Consider the following 9,143-nt stretch of genomic DNA (forward strand, 5'->3'; position numbering starts at 1 on the left):
TCAGATACAGTTTGTACGATTTGCTTCGGTGATTTAATTTAACAGCGTTACCAATGCTTAGAGATTCTTTTATAAACTGTAACTGACAAAGTCGTCGTCTTATACAAAAGGTGGCTGCTACACAATGCTATTCACCGTATATGCATGCCTTTTTTTATTTATTGAAAAGCTTTAACTATAACTCTCATATGTTTTGTTACTGAAACTATAACAACCGAGGGTATAATACCGGCTAGCTGTAATATCACACTTCAAATACACTTTGAACACATTTTGGTAGTAACCCAAGACTTCATCCGCGTTAAACCAGATGTTATTCTACAATAAAAGTGAAACGTGCAGCACAAACTTCGGGTTCGCACTGGGAACTATCAAATGTCTTTACATTCCAGGATTTTTTTCGTCAATGAGTTGGTGCTTCAGTGGTACATTAAACCCGTTCCTTTCTTATGTTTCCTTTAATATAGAAATCTTGATCAATGTAGGGATACTTCAAGATTTCTATGTCGTTCAGTTTGTCTGGTGCGAGACATTTGGCGACATATTTCACATGCTTGTTAGAAATTCTAGTCCATCGTCCTGTCATGAACAGCGCAAAAAGTACAGAAAGTGTATTAATATTTGATACCCAAATTACTAATTCTTGTTGGCTGCAACAAATGTGCTGGACACCCTATGTGCAGGTTGAAATAAATTCAAGTTCTTGGTCTAGTAACGTTAAACCACTAGCTATAGTTTAACGTCTAAAATCTTAGGCTGTCAAAAGTTAAGCATTCATCCTCCGATGAAATATGAAACCTATTATCAAATCATGGTTCTGACCAGCGCTGTTAACGAAAACAAAGCCCAACTAGAACACTGACAGGTAAGAAAGGGGCCCGCCATGTGCTTGATCGTACCCCAATGGTCTATTTTAGTAACAATAACCATGACCTTTAACTTGATAACTTTTAAAATCCATATTGCACATCTATGTATCACCATGTCATTTTTTTTAAACAGATTTGATTTTAGCATTCCGAGGTCAGGACTTTACACCCCCCCCCACCATCGGGTCTATTTTTTAGTAACAGTGACCTTGACCTTAGAAACTTTCCAAATCCCCGTTGTACATCTACATTTTACAGTGTATCACCATATCAAATTCAGAAAGCTTAATTAGTCTTTCGGATTCCGGGATAATATCCTAATAAAGAACATGATCAGACATAACAAAATACCGATTTTTAAAGGACTTCCTACGTGTGTCACATGTGCAAGCAATTCAAAGTTTGGATACAAATTCAACATTAAGTAAATTTTAGAAGGTGTTATGGGAGATTTCTGATAATGACAAACGTATGTCACCATTAATTTTGCTCCTCTGTGTTTCCCCAAGAGAAAATACATATCTTCTCTGTATATACATATTGTCAAGTAGTTCCTTGTAATACATTGGGATATAGCTATATATAGGCATACAAGTATTTTATGTGCAAACCTTGCCTTTTTCTCATAAAGACGCTATATTTCTGGAATTTTCAACGACTTTTTATAAATAACAGATGACCACATATCTCGGGGAACTCGATGTTGGTAGAGGCTGTGTTTACTTACTCTGTTGCTTATTGTTAAATAATCAGTTTCTATAAGTGCCAGATCAGCGTATATACGGAAAGGTTGAATGATCTTGTTGGAACTCACGTTTCTTTCATTTGAAGAATATCTAATCCTGTTTAGTAACATCAGAAGTGTACCATGACTTGCATGGTTTGTTTAAGGTCATTTTAAACTTCAAGTTTATCTTATTTAAAGCTATACACTTCTATTTCTGAGGGCTATCAGATAAGGTATAACATTTGAAGACTGACGTAAGAATTTGCTTCGGTGATTTATTTTAACTGATTTGACGGATGTCACGTGTCGCGAGAAGTGCTGTTTTACAGGCTGTATAGTTTACTCTAAGCGTGCCGGTTTAATTTGTTTACACACCTGTCAGCAATATATAATATCACTGAACAAGACGGTAACACGTACACGAGGGTCACTGTTATACAGGAACAGTAGCTGATAGGTACGTAACTACTTCACGTTTCTGATGAAACATCTTTTTTATTCGGAGCATAGGGAGGCTAAGGTTGATGTAGTCACCCTGGCGTCGGTGTCGGTCAAGAGTTACGTGGAAGTGTTGAAATCCTCAATGTTACATGGAAGTTTTGGAATCCTCAATATTACATGGAAGTGTTGAAATCCTCAATGTAACATGGAAGTTTTGGAATCCTCAATATTACATGGAAGTGTTGAACATGGAAGTGTTGACATCCTCAATGTTACATGGAAGTGTTGAAATCCTCAATGTAACATGGAAGTGTTGAAATCCTCAATGTTTCATGGAAGTGTTGAAATCCTCAATGTAACATGGAAGTGTTGAAATCCTCATATTACAATAGAGATTATTACCCAATAGTCTATATAAATTTGAATTAGTCATTTTTGACTGCTTCTTGTTTTTTGTCCAATTTCGGCTGTAGGGATGAAACAGTCAAAACTGTTTTCCCGATCAGAGCAAACTGTTAACGGGCGCGAATTCGATGCGCAGAAATCTCCCCTTGTGAGCCCCGTTCAAGTGTTTATTTGACCTCAGCATTGATACTAAAATATCTATTTGGTAATAAAAGAATTGTTTCAATGCAATTAGGGAAACAGTAAAAACTACCATCCCTAGGTAGGATAGCGGCCTCGGGCAAACAGTTCCCTGGCTGAGAGCTTCCCCCTACTTCGGGATGATAATTTTGATTGTTCCTCAAATAGTCATGAAACAATTGTATATTGATGACATTACAATAGCAACTGTTATAGTCCCACAACAACATTTGCCTTCTTAGTGCATTATAATAGAAGGATGCAGAGCAAAAGTAAATAAAGTGCTGTAACGTCACGATAGCACATATCGTGTATTGTTACCTTCATTTAACAACATCAAAAATGATGCTCAAAATACAGACCAGTTACGCAACCTTCAACGTGTTAAGATACATGCTATTGATATTTACTAGCTTAAATAACTCTAAGTTAGCTTGAATTATAGCACACTGATGGTATTTGTCATGCATGTGATCAACCATTTATTACGGTCAACCATTTACAGTCAACCATTTTATGATTGGAAGCACTGATTTCAAACAAATATGTGACAGATTCTATAATGAACCGACTTTCAAAAGTTTATTTGATACAGCTTCTAGGCAATCAATATATGTTTATTTACACTCAATTAATCTTAATAAGATAGGATAAATATTCTTTTCCCCTGTTGATGCATTATTTTTTCACTTTTTTTTTTAATATCTTATAACCTTTTATTATTTCTAATTTGATGTATTAGTTTTTGTGGACGTCAAATTTTCCATTGTTATTTGGCCCTAAATGACTTGCTAGTAAATTGTGAAGGGCGTTAAAACAATACCAAAAAAACAGCTCTGATAGTTTGTGCTTTAAGTTTGGGATTTTGAAACTTTCAAAACAAATCTAATCCAGAACACATATAATTCACAAAACAAATTTACAAAGTACATATATCATAATGAACTCAGCGCTTCATGTCAGAGTTTTGACATGACCCAATGTTACATGAAGGAGAGTACTGACATTAGAATGTTACAGAAACTGTCACTCCTATCAGAATCTTAATTATACCCCTTACACCTGAAAGGACTTTCGGGATAATCCGTCAAGGCTAACAGAGTCGTTTCTTACAAGAGACGTTTAAAACCAGATATATTATGTTACCTTTGTAAGCATGCTATTATCTCTTACCCTGTACAGGGATATCCACCATTTTACCGGTGTGAGATTTTCTTATCTCACCCTAGGGTTGAGACAAGCTACAGGTGTTCTTTGAACGTTCTCAACAATTGTATGACGTCATAGCAACAATACAATGACGTCACGGCAACAATACAATGACGTCACGTCGACAATTCAGTCGCATCACATCAACATTGTCTTGCATTGATGTAACGTCTATATAAAATACAAAAGAGGGTAAACAGGGTAAGAGAAAAATAATCATTAACCCTTTGGGAGTGAGACAGAGTGATCTCAACCCTCGGGGTAAGAATCTTAAGCTGTCAAACACTCGGCAAGCCTCGTATTTGACAACTTAAGAATCTTACCCTTCGGGTTGAGATTACCCTGTCTCACCCTTAAGGGGGTAAAAGATTCTATTAATCTCACGGCGTAAGATGGTGCAGAATAAATCACACAGATACAATTATATTTCTTAATTTATCAACGGAAGTTGTGTGAAGTGACGACCTACTCAAGTGACAGATACCAAAGGAAACATGCAGAGTATTTTTAAGAAGAATATGAAGTTGTAGAAGGATATTTAGTTCAACCAAGGATTTAAATTATATCTTATGTTTTTTTAAGAGAACTTGAGACCACGGTAAGACAGTTTATTGACAGTTTGTTTAGTGTTTTTGTTCTTTTTACTTATCTTCTTTCCGGTAGATGGTGAAGCTATCAAATGTGCGTTTATGAAAAAAAATGCATATCTGATCCCATTAACTGAAGTTACACCAATAGCTCTCGACTAAACGCCTTAGCTAAAAATCAGGTGTACAAAATATCTCACGGCCCTTAACAGGCTGTACTAGATATTTACACCAGATTTCTACACCTGGTTCAGTTTTGGTTAATTTGGTTTGTGTTTGAAAAACCACTTGATGTTCACAGACAATCACGCTACCAAAGACTTGAATATTTTCTGTCCGATAAGGTACTTTGTTATACATAATTTATCACACTCCTTCCTACCCAAGTTATAAAATTTTGGACTTCCCCCAACCTTCATCTTCTGTAAAAAGTGAGCCCTTTTTAAAGTATTTAAAACATGCTTGTATGTCCATCGTGCTCAAGCCTTGATGTTTTTCGTTTGTTTTTTTTGAAACCATATTCATCAAACAAAAGAAATAAACATTTCTGTTATTTCTGTCTGATATACGATAACTTCAGGGAATCACATTTACCCAAATCAGTCAACTCAAGGAGATGTTATTACTTGGCGGTGAAGGAAATCCCATGCATCTTTGAGTTGAAAATAAATCCATTGATACCAATTTCTTTAAAAGGTGAAGAAACTAGAAATGTAAGCCAAAGGCTAACTAATACCCCCGCTGCTATATAAACCAGAACTGTAAGTTAAAGGCTTACTAAGGCAAAGCATTGCAAAGCAATCCATAGTCTCCCACCAGTAACAAGTATTTCGCACAAAGGGGCATACCTCCATCACAAAGGGTCGAAATCCCAAATTAAAATGCCGGTGCACAACTACATAAGATACTGATCATTCATGCAATGAAATCCACCTGTTAATTATGGAGGAGTTTGCCGGACAAGTTACTGCGGACGACAGACAGACAGACAGACATGGTGATTCCAGTATACCCCCCTAACTTCGTTGCGTTGATACAGCAGTTGCCAGTACGTAACATGATAACAACTAAATTGTTTTTGAGGAAAACATGAAGTTATATAATTAACACTAACATTAACAGTAGCACTGACACCAGCTTTAGCTAGCTGTGTAATCGATGTAGTGAACATGAACTTATATAATTAACACTAACATTAATAGTAGCACTTACACCAGCTTTAGCTGGCTTTGTAATCAATGTAGTGAACATGAATTTATCTAATTAACACTAACATTAATAGCAGCACTGACACCAGCTTTAGCGGACTGTGTAATCAATGTAGTGAACATGATGTTATCTAATTAACACTAACATTAATAGCAGCACTGACACCAGCTTTAACTGGCTGGGTAATCAATGTAGTGAACATGAACTTATATAATTAACACTAACTTCATGCAATGAAATCCACCTGTTAATTATGGAGGAGTTTGCCGGACAAGTTACTGCGGACGACAGACAGACAGCCAGACATGGTGATTCCAGTACACCCCCCTCACTTCGTTGCGTTGATACAGCAGTAGCCAGTACGTAACATGATAACATCTAAATTGTTTTTGAGGAAAACATGAAGTTATATAATTAACACTAACCTTAACACTAGCACTGACACCAGCTTTAACTGGCTGGGTAATCAATGTAGTGAACATGAAGTAATATAAGTAACACTAACATTAACAGTAGCACTGAAACCAGCTTTAGCTGGCTGTGTAACAAGTATTTCGCACAAAGGGGCATACCTCCATCACAAAGGGTAGAAATCCCAAATTAAAATGCCGGTGCACAACTACATAAGATACTGATCATTCATGCAATGAAATCCACCTGTTAATTATGGAGGAGTTTGCCGGACAAGTTACTGCGGACGACAGACAGACAGACAGACATGGTGATTCCAGTATACCCCCCTAACTTCGTTGCGTTGATACAGCAGTAGCCAGTACGTAACATGATAACATCTAAATTGTTTTTGAGGAAAACATGAAGCTATATAATTAACACTAACATTAATAGCAGCACTGACACCAGCTTTAACTGGCTGGGTAATCAATGTAGTGAACATGAAGTAATATAATTAACACTAACATTAATAGCAGCACTGACACCAGCTTTAACTGGCTGTGTAATCAATGTGGTGAACATGAAGTTATATATTAACACTAACATTTAGCTGTGTAATAACTGTAGTAACAGGTTGTGTGACTGACACCAGCTTTAGCTGGCTTTGTAATCAATGTAGTGAACATTAAGTAATAGAATTAACACTAACATTAACAGTAGCACTGAAACCAGCTTTAGCTGGCTGTGTAATCAAAGTAGTGAACATGAAGTTATATATTAACACTAACATTTAGCTGTGTAATAACTGTAGTAACAGGTTGTGTGACTGACACCAGCTTTAGCTAGCTGCGTAATCAATGTAGTGAACATGAAGTAATATAAGTAACACTAACATTAACAGTAGCACTGAAACCAGCTTTAGCTGGCTGTGTAATCTATGTAGTGAACATGAAGTTATCTAATTAACACTAACATTAATAGCAGCACTGACACCAGCTTTAACTGGCTGTGTAATCAATGTTGTGAACATGAAGTTATATATTAACACTAACATTTAGCTGTGTAATAACTGTAGTAACAGGTTGTGTGACTGACACCAGCTTTAGCTAGCTGCGTAATCAATGTAGTGAACATGAAGTAATATAAGTAACACTAACATTAACAGTAGCACTGACATCAGCTTTAGCTGGCTGTGTAATCAATGTGGTGAACATGAAGTTATATATTAACACTAACATTTAGCTGTGTAATCACTGTAGTAACAGGTTGTGTGACTGACACCAGCTTTAGCTAGCTGCGTAATCAATGTAGTGAACATGAAGTTATATAATTAACACTAACATTTAGCTGTGTAATCACTGTAGTAACAGGTTGTGTGATGTTAAGTCTTTTGAAATACAATCTGAGCTCAAAAGCGAGGACATCTTTTCCCCCCTTGAAGTGGTGTCCACTATCCGAGTCGTACAGGTATCCATGCACTAGTATAATTTGTTTACAAGTAACCTCAGGCGATTGCACATGACATGAGTTCACATCAGAACATCTTTTTTCCATACAGACACCCTTCTATGTTAGGTGTAAATTATAAATATCTATATGACATATTATATCCCTGGGTTTGTGAAAATAGAGTCAAGTTTACTACATAAATGCACAAGGGCTTCCTTGGTGTACACACATTATTCATTCTGCTATCACTACAATGCTAGGCAATGAAAAATATCTCTCAAAACTGGTCCATCTTTCTTAACATTGTATACAATTTAAACGGTTAATGTTGTAATTATACATTTTATGTTCCTGTCGGCTTATAGTATACTACACAGAATTCCTTGGTGCCATGTTGTTACTGCAGCCTCCTAATCATCCATCGTGTTTCGTGATGTTCCTGTTGTGGCATCGTGTGACTAGCACTGTTGTTGGTGTCCATATCCCACACCTCTTCTCTCTTCCTCCATATCCAGTTGGATGCCATCTCTGCCTGTAAGCTCACCGTTCCAACCAGCTTCTTCCGCTCTATAGTGACCTCAAATTCCTCCGTAGAGATTAGCCGGGGAAACCTCTGCATCTTAACCTCTACTTGCAGGCACCATACCTTCCGACCTCGTTGTTGGCAGTCTTATTCGATTTGCTGGTACTTCTTCCTCTTCTGCTTATATGCCTCCTTTATCCTGTCCTCCAATTTAACAGTCTGTTCTACCATTAAGACCTGCTTGGAGTTCTAGGACCACTACACAATGTCTGGGCGGAATTGTGTATCAGCCACTTCTGCTGGGAAACCCATCCTCTGATGGATGTCTGCCCTCATTTCCCAGTCTCCTACTGTTGCGAGTATCCTCGCTCCTTCTGAACTACCATTTCCCACGAAGTTGACATACTTTGGTCCGTTCGTCACTGCTCTTTTCTTCTTCTGGCATTGTCGAGGCTATGTCACTTCCTTAAGGACCAGGGCCTGTATTCATGAAAAGGTTCTCATGCTCAAGCATGGAGTTTGTGCTCAAGCCTGATTTCTTGTTTCGGTTATAACTCGATAATAAAAAATTATTTTGTCAATAATTTGGAAAATCTTTGAAGAGACTTAGAAGTCGAATACTGTTTCAATGTTTTAATTTTATGTTTTGATCGTCTGATATGACTTAAGCGAGCTACAAGAATGTTGATTTGAGCACAAAACCTATGCTTGAGCATGAAAACGGTTTCATGAATACGGGCCCTGGTCATGGCTCCATGTATACCTGCCATCTGTAAGGGCAACCGTGACAGATGATAGCATATGCGCCAAATTGGCAGGTCATCCGCAAAGTCCACATACTGCATTGTCCCTCAGTCCCCAGGTATGTAGATTTGACGGGTGAGGTAGCACCTTATCTTCCCTCGTTCTGACCTCTGTTTAAGTCATCTCCCTGCGCTACCTTGGCTAGCCCTTTCCTGGAGATTGTTCCTAGCCAAAGGCACACTGCTGGGACTGTTCCTACAATATCCTCCTGCTATTACACTTGAATATATACCTCCTGCTATTATAATGTTATGTATACCTCCTGCTCTTACAATATAAACTAAAGCTCCTGCTATTACAATGTAATATATACCTCCTGCTATTACACTGTAATATATACCTCCTGC

Source organism: Mizuhopecten yessoensis, unplaced genomic scaffold (genome assembly GCF_002113885.1).
Source record: "Mizuhopecten yessoensis strain PY_sf001 unplaced genomic scaffold, ASM211388v2 scaffold11145, whole genome shotgun sequence".
In the NCBI taxonomy this organism is placed as follows: Eukaryota; Metazoa; Mollusca; class Bivalvia; order Pectinida; family Pectinidae; genus Mizuhopecten; species Mizuhopecten yessoensis.